The sequence below is a fragment of the Canis lupus genome, chromosome 21, assembly GCF_011100685.1.
Source record: "Canis lupus familiaris isolate Mischka breed German Shepherd chromosome 21, alternate assembly UU_Cfam_GSD_1.0, whole genome shotgun sequence".
In the NCBI taxonomy this organism is placed as follows: domain Eukaryota; kingdom Metazoa; phylum Chordata; class Mammalia; order Carnivora; family Canidae; genus Canis; species Canis lupus.
In genome coordinates, this window is record NC_049242.1 from 18,249,802 (window position 1) to 18,275,686 (window position 25,885).

Here is a 25,885-nt window from a genome sequence, read left to right on the forward strand (position 1 = left end):
CAAGTACAAGGTAGGGCATGCAATGAGCATGAACTAGACTATAAAAACCACTGTAATGGGTTTAGATCCCTTGGGTCTCCAATGTGCCCTGTACTGATACAGTAAATGAGGGAAAAGTCTCATCAAGATGCACGTTTAAATAGGAATCTGTCCTGCCATATCCGTTGACAAGATTAATTATAGATCTCTGAACCTGATGTGTTTCTTAATATCTTGAATCCCTTTTCTAGTATGCAGTCAAGTTGCAGAATTTGTTATAGCTTTGTGTAATTCTGGATAATTCTCTTTACCAAGGTAACACTTTTCAATATATTTTAAGTCTTAATGACTTAACTGAGTATCTGATAAAAGTTTCCATTAGTGATTTGCCAGTAGTTCTTCCATTTGTTCATTGAAATTAAGATAATCCTTTACAAGAGTAACAAAATTCTGAAAGAATGTAAGAGCTCTCTTAAGGAGAAAATTCAGCCATTTTCTCTAGTGTGTATCTTCAAATGAAAAGATGAAACAGTAAATACGGTAAAAATTGTTAAGATATTTTGCTTTGTGCTCCACATAATCTGCCTTAGGCAATATGTAAAGAAAAAATATCCAAATTATTTTTTAAAGCTGAAATTATGGTGGTGGTAGATTCAGTACACCATTTGTATTAAAAAGTATATAGGTTATATATCAAAGAAATTTAAAGCACAAGTTTATGGTGAAACAGACGTAGAACTGAGTCAAGTTATCTGTGTTTACTAATTGGGTAAAGTTATTTAATGTTTTTTGATCTTTAGTTTTCTCAGGTATAAAACAGAATAGGTAAACCAACTGTTTGGATTTGTTATGATGATTACATCGTATGATTCACGAAAGGTGATTATCACAATGCTTGGTCCATCACAATCACTAAATGCCAGCTTAAAAATAAACAGCTCTTTCCCTCTTTACTGTGAGAGGAGTTTTAGCCATGTCCGCCCACTTGCAATGGATGGATGATAATGCAGAACAGCTCCAACTTCCTGGTCAAGAAGAACAAACAGACATACAGCACAGAATCACATAATCTGAAGCTTGCAACTCCTTCTGCCACGAAAAGCTGATTCACTGCAAGACTATGGGCATGGAGCTGCCAGCCTATGGCCAATGTGTAGTGGTAGTCATTAATTGGAAATCTGACCAGCAAACCCCACCACTTCCTATGTGTGGACCACTATTAGTAAGAATGCCCAGGCCATCCTCAGCAGTATCAGGCACATGATCTGCAAGAACAAGTACAGCTCAGATCTGCACATAGCTGGCATTTGCAGAGCCAGCACCATCCTGCCTAGCCAGAAATTTGTGATGGTGAGGAGGAAGGCACTGCCTCACCAAGAGCTTCTGAGTCCTTGCCCCTTACCTTCAAAGCAATAAAGATGTCAACCACCTAAAAACAAATAAAAGTAAACATAATACCTCAGAAAATTTGAAATATTTTCCTAGGCTTTCTATTGACCGCATCATCTTAATTGTGAATCTAAGAAGCAAGCTTCATAAAAATCTTTACAGTTGATCCTAATGAAGACTCAGATGTCTTTGTTTTATTGTGATGCATCTTCATAATGGATTCCTGAGGGGAATATTTATTAATGAATTGCATTCAGTACTCTTAAACAAGAAATCAATAAGCTTAGCCAGGTTTTATTTTTCTCCTATTTTCCTTAATATCTAGGATAGTACTCTTAGTTGCAGGACATAGTAGCTAATTAACTCTCATCATCTGAGCTTACATCTTCCCATGATATGGTCCAAGCTCTTTGCTCTCTTCAAGTGTGCACTGCCAAATACTGTCCCTTCCCGCCACCAACTTGACCTATCTACTTCATTCATGATTCCATTTTTCTTTCTAATCATGCCCAGTACTCTGGTGATAATGATGCATAATCCTCCTCTCAGTTTAGGGGTGGACTGGCCAGCCGTATCTCGATATAGAGAAAGAGAGAGTCCAGACACTGGATGCCCTCTTGCAAGGCAGCTTACATAGTCACCCTGGAATAGAGGTGAAGCAATGTTCAGGGTAGTTGATCAAAAATACCTTAGACTGAGTTTAAGCTGGGTGGAAATCTATAAGAAAGGAGATGGTCGAAAAAGAAGTAAGGAATAATGCTAAGGGGGTAAAGCTAGTGGATCAGAATCAGGTCAATGCATGATGGATATAATATTTGTCTTATTAGTTTATTATAGTTCTTTAGGGTGGGAAGACACCCTTAAAGGGCCTGAACTAGACTGGACAATAAGCAAGCTGGTTGTCATCTTCATCAAAATTCTTAACACCATCATTAATGTCATCATCACCACCACCATCATCATCATCATAATCTCATTTTCAGAAAAATAGGAATGTGTATCACTGTTATATTAAAACAGTCAAACAATAGGTTAAAGCAAAACTTGTCTATTATTTTGTAATCTTTATTCAGGCAAATTACTGAATGATTATAAATTGATTTTGCTGAGATATAGTTCACCATTTTATTTTATTTATTTATTTTTTAAAGATTAATTTATTTGAGAGAGAGAGAGAGAGAAATCGAGGGAGAGTGCATGAGAGCATGAGCAGAGGAAGAGGCAGAGGGAGAGAGAAAATCCACCAACAGATTCCCCACTGAGTGCAGAGCCTGACTTAGGGCTTGATCCCAGGACCTTGAGATCATGACCTGAGCCAAAACCAAAAGTTGGCTACTCAACTGACTGAGCCACCCAGGCATCCTAAAGTTCACCTTTTAAAATGTGTAGTTCAGTGGTTTTAATCTTCCTTTCCATCTATGCCTTAGCAATAGCCTTTCTTACTATTTTGCCATGTCTTGAAAACTTGTGGATCTGATTCCTAGTCAGTCAAAATTTACTAATGTGAGTGTGTTAGTTTCTTAGTGTTGCTGTAACAATTTGTGGCAAATTTAATGGCTTAAAACAACACAAATTTAGTATCCTGCATTTTGGAGGTCTTTTTAAGCTATAATCAGTGTTAGCCAGGTTGCATTTCTTCTGGAGGCTTTATGAGGTATCCATCTCCTTGCCTTTTCCAATTTCCAGAGGCTACCAACATGGTTTGCTCATAGCCCCTTCCTTCATCTTCACGTCTTCAAATTCTCTTTTCTTCTTGCCTCCCAACTTACAGTTATAAAGATCTTTGTGGTTACTTTGAGCCCACCCAGATGATCCAGGATAATATCTCCATCTTTACATCTTTAACCACATCTACAGAGTCCCCTTTGTTGTGTAAGGGGACATTCACAAGTTCTGGAAATTAGGATGTGGACATCTTTAAGGGAGTGAGTTGTCATTCAGTCTACCACACTGAGATTTGTGTGAATCTTTTCCTTTGCATAGATAATACTGTTTTATAATATACATTTAAAATATATACTGTTTTAAAATATACATTTTTTCATGTTTAATGAGGTTCTTTATCTCTACAAAATTTCCTTGAACACTACTCTGGGATTTCATAGCCTATAAAATTTAAAAGCCCTTCTTTAAGAAGGATGCTAATTGTCAGGGAGCTTACACTGCCCTATACTGTGACAGCCCCATCTTCAATGAATTCCTTTTAGTGATTTCCATAAAATATATCCATCACATTAGTTGGGAGTTTTGCTTGCTTTACTGAAAATTTGGAAGTTTGTGGTCATGACTATTAATCTCATTGATTCCTTCCTTCTTTTTTTTTCACTACTGCTATCCCTTTCCCTCTTCTTGTTCAGCCTGTCACTCAGATATCCTGGCATCTTCAAATTCTTCTCTGTCTTGCAGAGCAGTTCATTTTGAACGACTTCAGTTATCAAACTTGAAAAATGGCAACAAGTCACATCAGAACAAGGGGCCTCCACTGAAGCCACCTCTCTTGAGATGGCTGTGTTTATAGTTGGCAGAATTATAATTATAAATATAATGCTATGACTAATTATAAATATTCTATGACTTATATAGAATCATTATCATAGATAATTGAAAGATGATGCGAAACATTTTCAGCTATTTGGACACATGTAGTATACATGTCTGAATACTGTCACATACTAGTGTTTATCACTCATTAAGTTTGCTTAAATACTCTCTGTTTATCAGTAATTTTGTTAACTACAGATCCAATAGACAACAAAACGTAAGATTTTGATTCCGTTGGCTCATATTTTTATTGATTCATGTTACCATTGTCTAGCCATATCTTTTGTTTGCTATCACCTTTGGTGAACTTTCTTGTACCTACCCATAGGTAATGGTCAATGTAATTGATAACAATAGAAGACCTAAGCTTGACACTACTGTAAGTGGTGTTCATTAACTTATTCCCAGTTACTGTGGAAATAGCAATATTAAAATAGGAGATTTTGGAAAGATAAACTTTCTTAATAGGCTTCTTAAAGACATATCTAACATAAAGAGATCTCATAATTCTCAGTTCTATGCATTCATAGTATATTTGTACCTCAAATGGTCATTTTGCTAATCAATAATCCACTAATTTCACCATGCAAATTTTTTAAAAAATATTTATTTACTTGAGAGAGAGTGAGAGACCACAAGCAGGGAGAGTGGCAGAGGGAATGGAAAAGGGAGAAGGAGAAGCAGGCTTCCACCAGGCAGGGAGCCTGATGTGGGGCTTGATCCCAGGACTCTGGGATCATGACCTGAGCCAAAGTCAGATGCTTAACTGACTGAGCCACTTACATGCCCCAATGCAAATTTATTTTTGACATTCATCAGGTAATTATCAAAGTCTCAGGTGAAGATGGAGATGTATAAAAGAACCCCTTGTAGTTGACTCTGATCTTTTTGATATGATGCCAAGTGAACACCATAGAATGTGGATTTTAATTAGGGTAACAGATTTCTATCTAAAACTAATAGCATTCATAATATCACACCATTAATAGCAACTTACATATCTCTAGACATATATGTATGTAAATATATATGTATGTTTACATGTATGTGAGTATCTATGTTGTGTGCATGTATGTTTCTATAATGTCTTCTCTTCCAGGGGCCATCTGTTCTCTAGAATTAGGGTTAAACATTTATGACCTCGGTGGTTCCTTTAAGTTCTCCAGAAGTAATCCATCTTCTGGGAAGCTGTTATTTTCATCCTATTCACATTTTGCTTTCAATTGCATCTTCAATTCAAAACTTATTTGTAGAAATTTTGTATAAAAAATAAAGTTTATATGAAATAATTCAGACTTGTTAATTTGAATACTATAATTAGTAGATCATTTTCATGTGATATTTTCCCTTCCCAAATAATTTATGAACTCATCTACAGAAAGAATTTTTATTTTTAATTGCTCAAATATATTGTGATTCACATCACAAATATTTAGTGGCATTAAAGCTAGGTTTTTAGATTCTCTCTTTTTGCATTTCCATGCCCGCAGTTAACTGGACTCAGTACCCAGTGCATACACTGTAAATGCTGAATGACTGGAAAACATCCTATTATGAAGCCATCATTACTGAAGTTTGCAGGTTTCTTTCCCTAATTTCAAAATGCCTTTTTTCATTTTAGGTCACTCCAGGTAGCTGTCTTATCGCATCAATTCTCTGTCGATTCTCACTGCACGTGGTGAAGAAGAAATCACTGAATCAGGTATGGCTTCCGGTACCAAAAAGTACCTACTCAAAATTAAATCCATATACTACACATCACAGTGAAACTTCAAAAATATTCTTACAATAGAACTTGAGGCAATTGATTTTAGAAATTACTAGAAGTAGGGACCATTTTTTTCTGTACTACAAGATCTCTTTTGTGGAAAAGAAACTATTTATACAAGTACTTGTTAAAGCTTCTACATTGCAATTTACTCCACCTAATAATTACCCTATCAACACATATTCTGTCTAAATGTCTTTAGTCACAGTCCTTCTAATGTAATCTGGGTGTTCATTGTTCTTCTGTTTGATATGCACTGGAAGCTTGCAGCATCTTATTCTAATCAGTATTTGAATGCATTGTCTGTTGAAATGAAAGTAACAATGATTAGTAGGACAGATGTTTCGCTTGAATGTGAAAATGTAGGGGTTAAAACCACAAATTAAACTGAATATTCACAGTCTTTGCATGCATTTTTCAAGATGGCAGAATACAAATTTTTGTGTAGTAGAAATCAGGTACCAGTCAAAGTTTTAAAGATCTATGACCTACAAAATAGCTGGTGTTTGGAAACAATACTGTCTACTCTGGAGAATAGACACAGAACTCTAATATGCTAGTAACATGAAATATTATTTGCCTAAATGGATGGTGATTTTGACAGAGACTAGGAGAAATGGAAATGGAAAACAGAAAACTCAGAATTTCATGCTGGGTGCATCAGTGCCATCAGTATATTAACAAAGGATTAGAAGAGCCTATGAATGGATTACATTATTTGTTAGTGTATTATTATAGTGTATTATTATTTTTGTTACTATTAGATATATCTCTGCCTTTTGATGGAAAATTCTGTAAGATTCAGTTGCTTATGACATTTAATTGGCAAAATAGGAAGATTACATAATAGAAATCTAATTTATCTGATATTGATAATGTTTATCTCCTGTTTCTAAGGATATTCCTTAGTTAATATTTTTCACTGGGATTTCTAAATTATGAGGCCATGAGAAAATTTTTTAAAAAATACATAATGTATGTGTCAATGAACTAAATTTAATTTCTCAATTGAAATAATTGAGACCAAGATGATTCCTGTTTTCATTTATATGTAAAAAGTGCAAATCTTCCTCTACTTACCATGATGTTATGTCTGGATAAATCCATTATATGTTGAAAATATCTTTAAGTTGAAAATAAATTTAACACATCTAACCTAATGCACTCATAAACATGCTCAGAACATTTACAGTAAGGGAAAATCATCCAACACAAAATCTATTTTATAATAAAGTGTTGAATGCCTTATGTAACCTATTTCATACTGTGGTGAAAGTGGAAAGTGGAATAGTTATATGGGTATAGGATGGTGTAAATGTGTTAGTTGTGTACCTGGTGATCTTGGGGCCAACTGGGAGCCCGAGCTCACTGCCATTATGTAACATCTTGAGAGAATATCATAACACATGTCACTAGCCTAGGAAAAGATCAAAATTCAAAATATGGTTTCTACTGGATGTGTATTACTTGTACACCTTCTTAAAGTTAAAAAAAAATCCTAATTCAAACCATCCTACATCAGGGATTGTCTGTATTGTAACTTATACATAAAGTTTGTGGTTATCCCTTCTCACAGCCTTCACAAATACTCGCTGCAAACAGGTAATGTATACAGCCACAGAATACAGATGAATAGGCCCACTTGGTGGAGGGCACCTAGTTAGTTAACATCCCAAGGAAGAGCAACAGGATCAACTATAAAACCCTGATTTACAGTGCAAATTACCACCACTTCAAGAGGGATATCGTCTGATTTCTAACTCGAGTAGACATAGTGATCAAGGTGATTTGGGGTGGCCCCTAATTTTTTTCTAAATTGCTTGAACAGTTAATAAGAAGATGGGTGACTGTCTTTGGATTAAAAGGGTTCCTCTGTCTACTGACCTGCTCAGAGATTATACAAAATCACTTTCTAGGTCTCTTTAGATTATGGCCCATGGAGCTAATCTTCATTAAAGGTTTCTTCACATAGAACTAAGAGGTTTAAAATGAAGCATCTCTGGAGTCAGTACCCATGATTAAGAGGTTATTAGTTCAAGAAGGTGGCTCTATGGTGGTTTTCAGTGTTTCATGTTTTCCTTCCCTACTTCAAAATCTTACCATACTTCCAACTCAAAAGTGTTACTACGTTTGACTATGGCATTTAGGCAACTTGTGCTTTTGTTTGTTTTAATTACATTATCTTAACCATAAGCCTTTCAGTTAACATTTGCAAACTTTGAAAAATCAAATAAATAATAAAATAAAGTAATGATTTTTATGATACATGAGACGGCCTCTATGATTCTGGGCAAACCATTTAAATCCTCCTTTTTATTCACTGTATGAAAGGGCTCCTCTCACATAGGGATATAGTATCTTTGTTCTTTTAAATTATTTTTTGTATTAGAGATTTATTTACATGTTTCGATTGACACATTTGATAACTACTTGAGTATTTGATCTTTTTCTAGCATAAATAGAGCATAAACTTTAGAGACAAGTAGATTTAGAATTATATCTGTCCTCATCTTTTACCAGCTGTGACTCTTTGCTACAGATGCTACATTTGTAACTGATAGGGAATAATGATATCATTTAAAACGGTTTTTCCAAAGATTGAAATAGGTAATACATTTTAAGCTCTTAGTATACTATGTAGCACAGAGGAAACACTCAGAACTGTTAACTGTATCATGGAATTGCCTGGACTATTAATCAGAGTAGTGTATGGATATATTGATTAATAGTGTCATCACAGGGAATAAGGATGGCTTATCTGTTTTCAAATAATTAGATAGAAAAAATATTAACACTAAAAAGTACCCTGAAGATAGCTTGAAGTTTGAAGATTTGCAGTGTCTTGGGTTTTATCACTATTGATTATCATTATAAGTACAGAAAACTGGAAGTACAGAGTGTTCTATATATGGAGCTTAATATCTGTGAAAACTAATGTAAAAGTGATCACAGATATGATCTACCACAAAGTTTTTCTCAGACTGGATTATTTGTTTGAATTTTTATTTGATTTTTTTTTTCTGTTTTGTTTTATGTGAATCTATACTATATATAAAAGTTATATAAGAAGAGCTGATCTACTTGGGGATAGGAAAAGCTCAAATTCTTGTCTGTTCAACTCTACCACCAATGCATCCCTGGGTTTATTCTGAAGACTTCCTCCCCACATGCTTAAAGAACACAGTTTTAAAAATAAATAAATAAATAAAAGAAAGACATTGACCTACTCTAGTCCTTTAAATTTTAAGTTGGAGAAACTGGAGCCAAATTTAATGAAGTGACATGCCCTAGGTCATATGCTGAGAGAGGGACGTATCTGGTTGTACTGACTCCCCATCTACAGGATCATGTTGACTCTTATAATGAATATATTTATAGTTTAGGATAGAGTAAATATCACTGTGGGAAATGTGGCCTTTCCTCTCTTTTTCTTTTTGCCAATCATCATTTTAATGGTTGAACATATAGTATCAGTTCTCAAAGTGTGGTCCTCAACCAGCAACATCAACATAACTTTTATAAAAAATGTATTTAAAGATTTATTTATTTGAGGCAGGGAGGGACAGAGAGAGAGGGAGAGAGAAACTCAAGCAGTCTCTGCACTGAAGGTGGAGCCCCATGCAGGACTTGATCTCACAAACATTAGAACATAGCCTGAGCTGAAACCAAGAGTCAGAGGCTTACCTGACTGTGCCACCTAGGTGCCCCAGCATAACTTTTGAAAAATACAAACTCATGGGCCTACTCAAACCACCTAAATCAAACATTCTGATGATGGGGTCTGGGAACTAATGGTTTGACAAGCCCTCCAGGGGATTCTGATATTCATTAGAATTTGAAAATTTCTATACTATGGGCAGCCCGGGTAGCTCAGCAGTTTAGCACTGCCTTCGGCCTAGGGCGTGATCCTGGAGACCGGGCATCGAGTCCCACGTCGGGCTCCCTGCATGGAGCCTGCTTGTCCCTCTGCCTGTGTCTCTGCCTCTCTCTCTCTCTCTCTCTCTCTCTCTGTGTCTCTCATGAATAAATAAATAAAATCTTTAAAAAAAAAAAAAGAAAAGAAAACTTCTATATTAAAGAAATTATTTGGAAATTAGTTCCATCTGTAAATTAATCTTAATTACCTGGCTTAACTACTAACAGGCAAAAGCCACTATGGAGATACATAAAATTCTCTAAGGAAAATAATTGAAAGACAGGAATGACATTTTGTTGATTGCCTACCTTATGCAACAAACTCTTTGATTTCTATTAGTTACTTAATCTTTAAGGAGCATTCTGGAGTATATGTATGATTGTCTGAACTTTGATGGAAAAAAAGAGACTCAGAAAGATTAAACAACTAGTCTAAGATCATTCAACTGGAAGTTTCAGAGATAGGATTTGAATCCAGATATAAATGGCTCCAAAGCTTTAAATCTTCCCATTATGCATTGAAACCCACTGGGTGCTACATGCATCTGGGGTGGAATAGCTACAACTCCAGGGGGAAAATCCATGCATTCAATCTCTTCATCATTACAGAGTGCTTTAATGTTGATTATACTTAAGATGTAATATATCTCTTTATTGAGACAGTATTTTGTCACTCTGACACAAGAGAATGCCTTTTCTACTCTTCTTCATTCTTACATCTATTTGAATATCAATCCTCCAATTTTTATAAACTTGCCTAACAACAAGCTAATGTATGTGTATATTCTTTTTTTTTTTCATAGTATTCCATGTAAGAAATAATATAGCTCCAATGTGTCCTGCTTGGGACATATAAAAAGTTTCTGAAAAATGAATCATTACCTCTTTATGTAAATAAAATCATGTAAGTATTATGTAAATGTAATTACATATAGAAGTAATTATAGGGATATGCATTCCAAACTTCAGAGTTGTAATATAGGAAATTATAGGAGAGGGTAATTATATGTCATGTTCCCTAAAGCTTCAAGAAATTCATCCATTTTTTTATCTGAAAGAGACATTAGATATTTTATTGTGTTCCACAAAGGGTGTGGTGAATGGGTGGTCTGATTGGGAAAATAGAGGATGAATAAGTATTGTGAATTCAGAGGATGTTTGTATTGTGTAAACATATCAGTTCTAGAGCTCTTAAGATTACTTGTCAATTACAGGCCTTGCTTATCTCTACTTGAGACTGGTTTTCAATGTGTGGAGAGGAAAATTCTCTTTGCCTGCTCCATGTTCTAGGATTTTGCCTATAAACATGCCAGCCATATAATCTAGTATCTGGTAATGTTCTGGAAGATTGAACTTGGTTGGACAGGTTGTACCAATGGCTACCAGAAGAAAAATAGTCTAAAGAGATAAATGCACAGAATTTAGCAGAAAAGTATGTATACAAAATTAGTACTTGGGAACCTGTATCAAGGATTGTATCTGATGTGTAGTTCGTATGGAGTCTCTATATAGGAGAATGGATGAAGTTAGAGAGTATAATGCCAAGCTAAATAATTCATAGAAAGACAAATATCATAGGAGCTCGCTCATGTGGAATTTAAGAAATAAAACAAATGGGCAAAGGGAAAAATGGGGAGAGCAAGACCGAGAAAGCAAGAAACAGACTCTTAACTATAGAGAACAAACTGATGGTTACCAGAAGGGAACAAGTATTGGGGGTGTGTGAAATAAGTAATGGTGATTAAGGAGTCACTTGTGATGAGCACTGGGTGATGTATGGAATTGCTGAATCACTATATCATATACCTGAAACTAATATAACACTGTATGTCAACTATACTGGAATTAAAATAAAAAAAAAAAACTAATAATAAAAAAAAAGGAGAAAAGACCAGATTCACAAGTTAATGAGATCAGATTTGGAAGCAGAATAAAGCAAGAAATTCAGATACTCAGTCTTATCGAGGGACAGTTAAATATTTGGGAACCTGAGAAGCTAACTTTAAGACTCAAGACTCAAAGGACACCTTCATTTTAGTACAAAGGTAGTAATAAACCACTGTACCTCACATATCCTATCCAAGGGCAATTTTATCATTTTTCTAAGTAAATATCTCCTCAATTTCTTTACTTCTTTCCACCTCCACTGGTATTGTCATACTCCTTGTCACCATCATCTTTTGCCTGAATGGATTGCTATTGCTTCCTAAACCCTTGCCTCATTGGTCCTAATGCTCTTCAAAATCTCTTTTACATACTGCAGCCAAAGTGACTCATCCTTCAGTTACTCCACATTGATTTTAGGGAAAATACTAAAGTCCTTAACATGATCTATAAATCTATTATCCCTGCTTACTTCTACAGTTTTTTCTCATGATCGTCTCAGCCCTGTTCCCTCTGCAACTCAGTACTGCCCAATTTCAGTTGGCAACATGCCTTTCTGTATAGAAAGCTTCCTACATTACTCTTTCTCTTTTAGGTCTTAGAAGTTTCAATTCAAAAATTGTTTAATCAGGAAATATTCCCTTTATAACTTTCTCCTGAAGCAAACACACACACACACACACACACACACACACACACACCTATACACACTTCTAGTCTCTTGTTATATTTCCTCATAGCTGCTGGTTATTTTTTATTTTCACATAACTAACTAGCTTGCAATTATATATTTTGTGTGTAAATGGGAATAAATGCATGTCTCACCAACTAAACAAACTACATGCAAGTAAGAGTCATGTATTTTTTTGTTTTTTTGTTTTTTTTTTTTTATGGATGACCCAAGAGCTCAATGGTTGTTGTAAATTGTTTGCTAAGCAGTGTTGGATATGACACCAAAAGTACAAGTGACAAAAGAAGTAAAACAGATAGATTGAACTTCACAAAATCACAATACCCATAAAATGAAAACCCACTGAATTAGAGAAAATATTTGGAAATTATGTGGCAAGAGTCTTGTGTTTGGAATATACAAATGACTGTTACAACTCAATAATAAATAATAAAATAACAATAATAATAACAACTAGTAAAAATGGGCAAATATATGAGTAGCCATTTCTCCAAAGATGTGTACAAATGAAAAATAAGCAACTGGTAAAATGCACAACATTACCCAATAGGGAAATGCAAACCAAACAACAATGTGGTGTTGCTCCACACCCACCAGAATGACTATAATAAAAAGTAAGGATAGTAATAAGTGTTAGCAAGGATATGTACAAACTAGAATCCTCATACCACTTTGGAAAAAACTTTGGCTTGTCTTCAAAATATTAACCATAGAACTGTTGGGAGTACCTGCATGACTCAGTTGTTAAGCATCTGCTTTTGGTTCAGGTCGTGATCTCAGGGTCCTGGGATCAAGCCCTACATTGGGCTCCCTTCTGAGCAGGGAGCCTGCTTCTCCCTCTGTACACTTTCTCCTCTTGCTCTCTCAAATAAATAAAATCTTAAAAAAAAGAAAAAAATTGTTATATGACTTCTAGCAACTTCACTCCTAGTTATATACCCAAGATAATTAAAAACATGTCTCCGTACTAAACTTTGTACACAAATGTTTGCTATAGCAATATGATATATTTATATAATGGAGTATTATTCAGTAATATAAAGAAATAAAATGCTGATACATGCTACAACATGGAGGAACATTGAAAGCATTATGCTTAGTGAAATAAGCCAGTCAAAAAGATCATAAAATACCAATTTCAATGGTAATTCCATTTATATGAAATATCCAAAATAGACAACTATACAGGGACAGAAAGTAAATTAATGTTTTCCTAAGAGTAGGAAGGAAGAGAATTGGGAGGAAATAGGGAGTGACTGATGATGGATGCCTTGCTCTTGTTGTTGTTTTTCTTGGCACTAAGAAGTGTATAAAATTAGATTGTAATGATGGTTGTACAACTCTGTGAATATACTAAACATCATTGATTAAATGATGGGATTGATTAAATGGGGAAATTGTGTCATGTGTATCACTAAAACTACTACAACCATTAAACTTTTTTTTTTTTTGTCATGACTTGAAAAAACAAGTTTCTTGTATTTAATGTGTGGGTAGATTATTTGCCCTGAATGGTCAAAAACTGTTACAGATATGGCACTCAAAAGTAATGCAAAACTGGCAATTCCTCATACTGTTTATCTAAAGCTCAAGACAGATGCTGAATTTTGAAAAAAGCGTAGAAAATAGAATATGTAGGAAATGAGAAACAAGTTCAGCACAATGAAAAGAACAATGGACAGTGAAGGCAGACATATATGTTCTTGAAGTTACAGTAACGATGTCACCTGTTCAGCAGAGGCCATGGTCAAGTCATCTCATGTCTCTTAGCTTCACTGTTCTCAGTTGTCAAATACATTTACAAAATCACAGGCACACGAAAAGTAATGCAAAATACCAGACATGGTAACTACATGGGTAAATACTTATTTTAAAAAGAGTCATATTTAAATATATTTAAAAGGGCAGCCCGGCGGTTTAGCACCACCTTCAGCCCAGGGTGTGATCCTGGAGATCCGGGATGGAGTCCCATGTCAGGCTCCCAGCATGGAGCCATGGAGCCTGCTTCTCTCTCTAAATAAAAAAAAAAAAATCTTAAAAAATGAATATATTTAAAAGATTATTATTGAAAACAAATATATTAACAATGTATTGTGAATTTTATAATGTACATGGAAGTAAAATATACAATAATAGTGAAAGGGCAGGAGGGAAGCAATGGATTCTTACATATGAAGTATAATCATAGCACTTGAAGATAGACTATAAGCAAAGATATATGTTATAAATTCTAAAGTAATTACTGAAATAATAAAACAGAGGTGTAGCTAAAAACTGAGGTAAAGAGTAATTAAAGGATGCCTGAGTGGCTCAGTGGTTGAGCATCTGCCTTCAGTTCCAGGCATGATCCTGGAGTACTGGGAGTCCCACGTTCGGCTCCCAGCATGGAGCCTGCTTCTCCCTCTGCCTATGTCTCTGCCTCTCTCTCTCTGTGTCTCTCATGAGTAAATAAATAAAATCTTTAAAAAAAATTTTTTTAAAGAGTAATTAAAAATATTTAGTTAATCCAAAGGAAGCCATAGTAAGAGGAGCAAGGCTACAAGCAATATATGGAACAAATAATTTTTTAAAAAATGGTAGATTTAAAACCAACTTTGATAATCTCACTAAATATAAATGGACTGAACACCCCAATTAAAAGAGATTGTGAAGCTGGATAAAAACTGTATATCAAATACAAGTAACATACATTAAATATAAAAATACAAATAAATTAAAAGTAAAAAAAGAGAAAAGCTTGTCATGCTACCACTAAGAAAAACAGCTGCAGTAGATATATTAGACAAAGTAGATTTCAGGTGGCAACTCACAAAGTGGAAATAACAATTGTTAACTATTATGCATCTAATAATAGAGTTTCAAAATATATGAAGCAGAATCTGTCAGAAATATGAGTAGAAATCAATAAATCATTATCATAATTTGATACTAGAATACTTATAACAAATAGGGCAAGTCAACAGAAAATCAGTTAGTTTATAGATGACTTCAACAACACTAAAAACCAATTTGTTTGGCCTAATTAACATTTGTAGACTACTCCACCCAACTGGAGCAGAATATACATCGTCTTCAAGTACACTTGAAAAAGTTAGCAAGAGAGACCATATTCTGGCCCGAACTTGTATTTTCAATACATTTAAAATAATTAAAGTCACACAATATCTTCTACAATTATAATGAAATTAACTTAGAAATCAGTAATAAAAGATGCCTGGAAAATCTCAAATTTGAAAACTAAATACACTTCTAAATAACCCATGGCCTTAAGAAAAAAAAAAAGAAGAAGAAATTCGGGAAGTATTTTTGAACTGGATGAAAATAAAAATACAATATATAAAAATTTGTGGGCTTTACCTAAAACAGAACTTAAAGGAAATTTTATAACACTAAATGTCTATTTTAGAAAAAAAAAAAAAAAAAAAAAGTAGCGTCATGAATGACCTCAGCTTCTACCTTAAGAAATTAATAAGAGAAAATTAAATGCATGGTAAGCAAAAGATAGGATATAATAGGGCAGCCCTGGTGGCGCAGCGGTTTAGCGCCGCCTGCAGCCCAGGGTGTGATCCTGGAGACCTGGGATCGAGTCCCGCGTCGGGCTCCCTGCATGGAGCCTGCTTTTCCCTCTGCCTGTGTCTCTGCCTCTCTCTCTCTCTCTCTGTGTGTCTCTATGAATAAATAAATAAAATCTTAAAAAAAAGATAGAATATAATAAAGATCCAATGTAATATCTCTCAATGAAATAGAAGACAGAAAAACAAGAGAAAATCGATGAAACCAAAAACTTATTCTTTGAAAATATCAGTAAAATTGATAAACATCTAGCCAGATTGATCTAGAATAAAAATAAATAGACACACATCACAAATATCAAGAATGTGAGAGGTGAGGGGTGCCTAGGTGTCAGTTGGTTACACATGATCCCAGGGTCCTCAGATTGAGTTCAATGGTAGGGAGCCTGCTCCTCCCTCTTCCTCTGCTGCTCCCCTTGCCTGTGCTCTTTCACTCTGTCAAATAAATAAATTAAAAATCTTTTAAAAAAAAAAAGAATGTGAGAGGTGAATATTATTAATTAACTTCATACCAACAGATTTGACAATTTAGATGAAATGGATAAATCTGAAAGATACACAAAGTACAAAGACTTACTATAGTGATTTAAATAGTGTCCCCCAAATTATAGTCTTTGCAGGTGTAATTGGTTAAAGATCTTGAGGTGAAATCTTGGATTTAGATCCTAAATCCAGTTACTTGTGTCTTTATAAGAGAAAGGAGAGATAAATGTACACATAGACACAGGAAAGAAAGACATGAGAAGACCGAGGCAGAGATTGAAGTTATGCTGCCAGAAGCCAAGGAATTCCAGGAACCACCAGCAGTTGGAAGAGGCAAGGAAGGGTGAAGTTGGAGGAATTATACTACCTGGTATCAAGACTTATTTAAATGCTATAGTGCCAATGTGATAGTGGCATAAAGATAGACATATGGATTAATGCAACAGAATAGAGATCCACTGATTTTTTACAAAAGTAATTCATTGGATAATAGTGTTTCCTACAAATGGTTTTGGAGCAATCGGATGTTCATATGCAAAAATGTGAACTTGAATCCCTATCTCTTATTATATGCAAAAGTTAACAAAATGGATTATAGATCTAAATTTTAAATGTAAAACTGTGAAGCTTTTGGAATAAAACAGGAAAAAAAAGTCCATGTGGTCTTGAGTTAGGCAGATTTCGTAGAAATGACACTGAAAGCAAGATCTGTAAAAAAATCAATAAATTAGACTTTATCCCGATTAAATATTTTTGCTTTTCAAAAGACACTAAGAGAATAATTAAAAACCCACAGATATGAAAAGGTGTTTGTACATCAAATATCCAATAATAGATTTTATTCCAGAACATATGAAAAACTCTCCAGATATTATTATAAGAAGTCAAATAAACTAATAAACAGGCAAAAGATTTTTACATAAACTTCATCAGAGAAAACATATGTACAGCAAATCAGCATTTGTCATTAATCACTAGGTAATACAAATTAAAACCACAAAACATGCCACTACATATCTTATTAGAGTATCTAAAATTACAAGGAATGAAGACACCAATTGTTGGCATGGATGTGGAAAAATTAGAAATCCAACATCCATGGGATCCCTAGGCGACTCACTGGTTTAGCCCTTTGGCCCACGGCATGATCCTGGAGTCCCAGGACTCGTCCCACATCAGGCTTCCTGTATGGAGGCTGCTTCTTCCTCTGCCTGTGTCTCTGCCTCTCTCTCTCTGTGTGTGTCTCTCCTGAATAAATAGATAAATAAAATCTTAAAAAAAAAAAAAGAAAAAAAGAAACCCGACATCCTGCTAGTAGACATTTATAAAAGTAAGAACTCTTGCAAAGGCATTTTGGTGATTTCTTAAAAAGTTAAACAACTCCCAGTTGATACAAATATTATATTCGTAGGTATTTACCCATGAAGAATGAAATTATGTGTTTATAAGAAGATCTATAGATGGATGTTAGTAGTAACATTCTTTGTATGCCCCCAAACTGGAAACAGTCCAAATATCCATCAAGTGAATAGATATATCAACTGTGTTCTAGCCATACAACAGAAGCTTGTAATAAAAGGTAAAAAGAAAGAATAAACTACTGACACATGCAGCAATACAGAGGAACCTCATAATAATTTTTCTGTGATAAACCAGATAAAAGAGCACATACTGTTTGATTTCCATTCATATAAAAACTTACAAAGTGCAAACTAATCAAAGGTGACAGGAAATCAATCAGTAGTTACCCGGGGACTAGGAGGTAGGTAGGGGTGGAATTAAAATAAGCAAGAAGAACTTTTGAGGTGATGGATGTATTCATTATCCAAATATTGGTGATGATTTCATGAGTATATACAAATATCAAGGATTTTCAAATTGTACATTTACAGCACAGAAGTTTGAAAGAGCTAAGCAATAAATATTGAGGCAGACAATGGTAACAGAGAGAGCAAGAGAGACTTCTCTCTCTCTATTCTGCTCAGGGCATTGGACTGTGCTCTTCAGGCAGTGTAGGGCCCTTGAAGATCCTTGGTGGGCCAGTTACATTATTTGCATTTTAGCAATTTGACTGGCCTTGGTGAAGGGAAGGATTGGCAACACACACTTTTTTTTTTTTTAACATTGTAATGGAATTGCAACAAATATTCCAAATAATCTCTGCAGGATTTCCAGTGAAACCAATTAGCATACATTTGAAAAAGTGCTGGTGGGGTTAGGGACTTATTCTGTAGCCATTAAAACAAATTGGCCCATGTTGGCATACAAGCTAGTAAGTGGCAGAACAATGACTTAAAACCAAACTTGTCTGATTTGAAACCTATTTCTCTTTCCACTACACATGCCCTCTCCCACCTGGATACAAACCTCACTCCAAAACCTAATGATGATGAGGACTCGAGTAATTAAATGCGAATTTTCAGGATTTTCTTCAAATCAGAATGTGGACTAGATGTTATGTAATGTCAGGTCTGCTGCAGTATTTTTTTGTTTGTTTTGTTTTGTTTTGTTTTGTTTTGTTTTGTTTGCAGTGGTTCTTAATGGAAGCTGAGCAGATTGTATTTCAGCCCCACTGAAGTGTGCTGTACCAATATTGGATTACATCTACACCTTTTTATTGGAAAATATGAGTCACATTCCAAGATCACCCCCAAAGTGGCACACGTTAAAAGTAATTAAAATGGGAATTCACTGACTTGTTTGCTTAATTCAGTAAGCCACAATGCTGTATGCGGGCACAGTATTCCAAATCGTTTCAACAGCAGCTCTAAGTATAACCCAGTTTAGATTGTTTCTCAGAGAAGCTCTAAGAGTTAGGAGGGTAGAAACCAAGAATGCCAAACTTAAATTTACTTGGCAAAGGAGAGGTTAAAATTTAAAATTAGCAGTCTTCTGGAAACATGAAAAGCAGTTACCCTTATTCCATCCTATTTGGAAGTCTTTGAAGGAATTCGACATTTTGACAATTTGAAATGTCAGTCATTCTGTGGCAAATGCATAGAAACCTACATGAAATTTGCCTGTTTGGCTTCTCAAAACTGTTGAACAAAACCCTCTTTGGACTTTGGCTAATAGTACTAATCAAAACTTTAATAATAGACTTGTCATTTACCCCTTTTTATTATGAGTTGGATGGGTCTGGAGATTGCTTATGCAATTTTCACACAAAAGAATGAGCAATGAGTGTTTCAAGCTTGTTACAAAATTATGTTTCCATGCAAAAAAAGAGAAGGAAATAAAGCTGGGCCTAAGGATTAAGGACTTACTCTCTAATTTGGCTAAATTTTACTTAGTCTTAGAAAAAAAGAGATTAATTCTCATTCATTTATTGCCCCTAATGTGCATTATCATGCATTAAGCGGAAGAGTTAGAATGCAGTGTGAACAGGTTAGACTCTGTCCTGTTGCTCGTGGAGCTCATAGAGAAGAGGGATTAAAATGCATTTTAGACAACACTAGGTTCAAATTCTGACTTTCTGCACCTTGTCTCTGATAAATTTCTTTACATTTCTAATTATCTTTTCCTTATTTGTAAAATCAACTATTAACGGTAATACACCTCTGAAAGGATTTTCCTGAGAATCACATTACGCCATGCATTCAAACCATTTAACTCAGTCAGAAGCTTGTAGGGTGTGCATTATTGCTATATGTTGCAGGTATTGTGCTGTACTTGAACACATTATTGCAGAGTACTGGGAATGAATACTGTGGGTCAGGTACTTTGCATGTGCTATCTCATTCAGCCTTCATAACATCCTCTGTTTCTTTCATTTTACTAATGAGGAAACAGAGACACAAAGCATTCAGGAAACTTTTTAAAAGTCATGCAGTTAATAAGTGGCAGAACTTGAATCAAGTTTCTACGGTTCTCAAATCCATGTGTTTTCCACTCTATGTTGCTGCTTTCAAAAAAGTTAAGATTAAAAGGAAAAGAATATCACAAGAAATGTTCATTTATTAGTGGCAATCCTTTGGACAGTTGTGTTACTAACTAAATCTGCATATGTATAACGGTATCCATATATAAAATTGAGTTGCAAAAGCAAATGTAAATAATTCTTACTTAACATGAGTCCCCAAGGAATTTTCCAATGTATATGACCTCCACTCTCATAAGTCTTTACATATGTGAGTTTTGGTTGATTTTTCCAGCCATGTTTATGGTGATTGTACTTGCTGAGCCAAAACTGGGTGTTCTGAAAACAGATATTGCTGCTTCTTAAAATCGCAAATAAACCTGATATATTAAGTACTAAAGATATTTTGAAGCAGGCAGTCTGACAAGACTGATCCTATTACAGGCTGTCTAGTACAGTGGTTGAATAAAAAAAGCTAATTGGGATCAGAGAGATTTTCACTCAGAATTCCATCTCAGTCATTGTCAGCAGTGTGGTCATGGGCAACTTAATTTTTTAGGTTCAGTTTCCTCAATTGTAAGGTAGAAAAAATAGAAATAGCAAATAGCACCTATGCATGGGGGTGTTTTAAGGATTAAATGGGATCATGGTACAGATTAATTAGCCCTGTATCTGGCAAGTAGCCCTAAATAAACTATGGATGTGATTGTTGATGCTGTGGTTGTATAGGTCTCCATAGCCAGTTCTTTTTAAGTTCAAGTAAAACATTCTGCACAAATAGCCAATCCATAAGGATAGATTAATCTGTGAAATGATGTTTTGATGGAAAATGTTTCCTAGAAGGCTCTCCATTTTCAGTTCTCTTTCAATTAATCAGATTGCTTCAGAGAATATCTTCAATTAGGTATTCATGCACACAGGAAAACACCTGGCAATCTTCGTTTGAACAAAGTGGGGTTCGTTGTGAAAGACCAAAGTACAGCTAGTCTTTCTCAGCCCATAGCTGTTGCAGGAGTAAGATGGCATTGAGAAGCTGCAGCCCTGGGTGGGGGGTGGGTAGCAACTCAGAAAGATCAACTAGAAATACTAAATCATCAAAGTGTTTAGCAGCCTGTATATTTATCGAAGAGGGCAGGACTCTTCCACCAAAAGAATGTGACCCAGTGCCCAGATCTTAGTTTCTAATGCCATTCTCCAATAGAAGGTACCAAAAGTCCTTGGATAAATGGCAGATTTTAGAGCTGGGTCATAGAATATACAAAATAAACCTGGAGCATCTAATAGGGTTAGAAACTAAGGAATTGACCAAAACACAAATCAATGAGGAAAAACCAAAAGGATACAGAAGCTAGCTGGAAGAGTTCCCAATGGCCAAAGATGAAACAATTTGAGTCACAAAATAAATAATGTATTATTAACCTCTACAACTGAGGATAGAATAAAGTGTATACTTGATATAATAAATGATAAAGACATAAATGGGGAAAAGGGATAAATTTCCTACACAGAATTTCAAATAATTTGTATAAACACCTGCCCCTCTACTCTTTAATTATGGACTGCATTTAGTGACTTGATTACAAAGAGTGCAATATGGAAAAGATGAAAAATAACTTTATAGTGGAGAATCCTGCCAAATACTACCTTAGATAGTTGATTAGTGTTATCACCATCAGTGATAAATCATATTTTGATCACATGTACCTTTGAATTATGTTGAGAATGACATTTTACCTGTGGGGACTTTCTTTTCAAAACTCATAACCCCAGGCTAAGTAAAAGGAAATAAAATATCAGACAAACCATAAATTAAGGAACATTTTATAAAATACCTGACTTCAAAACTATCAAGGTAATAGAGGAAAATCTGAGAAACTATCACAGTCCAAAAGCCTAAGGAGACATGAAAACTGAATGTAATATGATATCCTAAATAGAATCTTGGAACAGGAAAAGGACATTGAGAAAACCTATCAAACTATGGATAAAGTATGGAATTTAGTTAATAAGAATGGTTTGGTATTGGTATTGGTTATTGTAACAAATGTGCTATAGTAATATACATGTTTACTGTAGGAGAAACTAGTTGCAGGGTATATAGAAACTCTTCTATCTTGTCAACTTTTCTATAAAACTGAAAATATTCTAAAATAAAACATACAATGTGCAAGGTATTCCTAAAGTGACATAATTAGCTTTAAATTGAAGTTTTAATACTTTTAATAAATATTCTCTTTGTCCAATATGATAGCTGAGTCTATTGAACACTTGAAATATGGCTAGTCTAAAATGAGATGTGCTTTAAGTATAAAATGCACTCCTGATTTGAAAGGCATAGTTCATACAAAAAAAGAATGTAAAATATTCTCTTTAATAATTTTGTTATTGATTATATACTAAAATAATGTTATGAAATAAACATTATTAAATTATTTTTACTTATTTATTTTTACTTTTTTAATGTAACTACTAAAATATTTAAAATATTTTATGCAATTCACATTATGTTTCTAGTGGAGAACATCACTCTAAGCTATTAACAAGGACATATTTAAGTATATTAGGGGATGAGGTACCTGTTCTCTATGTTTACTTAGAATGTTTGTCTATATGTGATTTTCCATATTTTGTTGTTATTGCTGTACATTTGTTTAATAGAAGATAACCCGAAGACTTAAGGACAAAATGAGAATAAAAAGTTTTAACTTTTGGAGGAGACTTTTACATATTCATTTGCCTAGATAGAACCTGAAACTAGACTAAGCCTGTGCGGTCTTATGGATGGTCTTGGAGTCCAACTTCTCACTTCAGATGTTGCCTGCAGGGCCCATCTGCTGCTAAGATTGCTCTGTGCATTATTTTCCCCCACGGATTCTATGAGATGCCCCATGGTGAGTGTATAGCAAAAACAGGCAAAGTAGAAAGACGTTCTTTCTCCCTTTTTATCTAAAACTGCAGGTGCTCTTCTCACAAACAATGGGTGGCTATATCTCAACCTCACAAACTTCCATCCATTACCTGAGGTAAATGGTATTTTATGTGAGTAAGAAAGCACTGATTTTATTCACCCTGCCTTCTGGATGATACCTATTGATTAAAAGCAAACAAAAACCTTGTCATTGCCTTTACCACCTGAAGAAGTCTTCATTCTAAAAGACCTAGGTCCAGGCATCTGTTATTGTCAAGATTTTTTTTCATTACAACCTTAAATATCTCTGTTCTCCCAGGACACTGGCTGAAAACCACTTTTTTGGACAATATCGTTATCAAGTTCTTGTCAGGATGAGAGAACTATCACTCACTCAATTTTGAGATCCTTGGCAGAAAGGACCATGTCTCTTCTATGGTAGCAAGATGAGGGAAACAAATTTTGAAACTGGCCTAGGTGCCAGCCCTTGCTTTGGACAAACCCAAATTAGGAGTCAAATATGTATTGGAACGCCTGGGTGGCTCAGCGGTTTAGTGCCTGTCTTCAGCCCAGGGCTGGAGTCCCGGGATCGAGTCCCACATCAGGCTCTCTCTCTCTCTCTCTCTCTCTCTCTTTCTGTGTGTCTCATGAATAAATAAATAAAATCTTTTTTAAAAAAGGAGTCAAATTTGTATAGATGAAACTAATCATATTATTACAGAACAATAGGTAGTGAATGAATGAATGAATGAATGTATGAATGACCACAATAATGTCATATTTTACTTATATAGGATATAGGTCAAGTTTCTGAATATGCTCTTTTTTTTTAAGTTTTTTTTTAAATTTTTTATTTATTTATGATAGTCACAGAGAGAGAGAGAGAGAGAGAGAGAGGCAGAGACACAGGCAGAGGGAGAAGCAGGCTCCATGCACCGGGAGCCCGATGTGGGATTCGATCCTGAGTCTCCAGGATCGCGCCCTGGGCCAAAGGCAGGCGCTAAACCGCTGCGCCACCCAGGGATCCCCTGAATATGCTCTTTAACTCTAATTATATTTACACAGATCTTGTTTGCAATCTCCCACTTCTTTCCAAATATAATAATTCTCCCTACAATCTGCCTTGTTATTTGCCCTACTTTCTTTTAAAATTACTGAACAATACTGTTTTGACCCTCTAATTTGATAAGTCTATTATAAATGTTAATGAAATTATTTTGGAAGAAATAGGAACATTAGAGAGGCCTTGGACAAGACAGATTGTCTTGGGCCTCCACCAGATCAAAGGGGAGCACAAGCTTGAGATGGAAGCATTGAACTTACTTTGGATAGCTATAATATTTGAACTTCACTTCACTCCTATTATTTGGAGGAGGGAGACCAAGTGGCTCTTAATAGAGCTAACAAAACCTTTAGAATAGATTTTTATATATGATAAAATAATCACATATTATAAATTTATAAATATATTATAAATTAGGAACGTCTACTTATCAGGAGAACGAAAAAGGAAACTCACAGAGTGGTAAAGATATTTTTAGTACCTATGTCTGACAAAGGACTTGATTCCAGAATATCTAAAGAACTTCTATAAATCAATATGGAAAAGATAGTCAATCCAATGGAAAAATGTGCAAAGAACTCGGATATTTCACAAAAAAGGATATACAAATAGCTATCAAATATATGAAAAATATATGAATGCATTCAACTTCATTAGTCACAAGGGAATGTAAAACAATGCTTTATTACTACGTATCCATCAAGCTAGGATGAACATTATCAAGTGTTGGCAAGGATGTGGATGAACCAGAACTCTCCTATACTACTGGTGGGAATGCAATTTGATGCAGACATTTGTATACTATTTGATAGTACTTACTAAAGCTAAATATACATATAACCTCAGCAATTCACTGATAGATATTTTTTCAACAGAATGTATATATGTGTTTACCATAATTCACATACTGAAATATTTATCACAACTGTGTTCATAACAGCCCCTAATTGGAATTTACACAAGTGTCAGTCGACAATAAAATGGATAAACTAGAGTCACCTGGGTGGCTCAGTTGGCTAAGAGTCCAACTCTTGACTTTAGCTTCGGTCATGATCTCAGAGTCATGAGATTGAGCCCTGTGTCTGGCTCTGCACTCTGCTTGAAATTCTTTCTCTCTGCTCCCCTCCCTGCTTGTGCATGTTTGCTCACTCATGTGTGCATGCTCTCTCTCTTTCAAATAAATCTTGAAAAAAAAAAGTTTAAAATGAATAAATTAAGTGTGGCATGTTTATACAATGGAATACTAAAAAGCAATGAGAACTGGGTGAACTACAACCACATTCACAGAGATAGATAAATCTCACAACCTGATATGAGGGAAAATTCAGATAAAATAGAGTATACACTGTAAAAATTCATTTTATATTAAATTAAAAGCATATAAACCTAATATACATTGTTGGAGTTAGATCAAATTTACTCCAGGGTAAGAGGTAGGATAGTGACTCAATAGGAACAAAAGAGTTGCCTGGGTGCTGCTTATGTTTCTGTGTCTGGATTTGCTTGCTAATTACATGTGTGTGTTCATTTGTGAATATGTATCAGGCTGTACATCTGTGATATATAAGCAAATAATTCCAATAGAAACATTTGCAAATACAGTGCTGCAATGCAAATTCTTGTCCATTTAGGTGTGGGCCAAAATAGAGTATTTTACTGTCCAGGGAGTACCTATATGAGGTTCCATAGGAATGCAGCCTCTATACGGGTGTGCTTGGATGACTCCATAGTTAACATTAATAGAGAGCTATTTTAGACACTCTCCTGAGAACTTTACATGTATTGTGCCATTTAATCTGCACAGCAATCTCAAGAAGTAGAAATTATCTCCAT

At 34.9% G+C, this 25,885-nt stretch overlaps 1 pseudogene; it reads left to right on the forward strand.

Moving 5' to 3' along the window:
- The first annotated feature begins 952 nt into the window (after nucleotides 1–952).
- On the forward strand, nucleotides 953–1,395 carry LOC100686413 (annotated as a pseudogene).
- The last annotated feature ends 24,490 nt before the right edge of the window (nucleotides 1,396–25,885 follow it).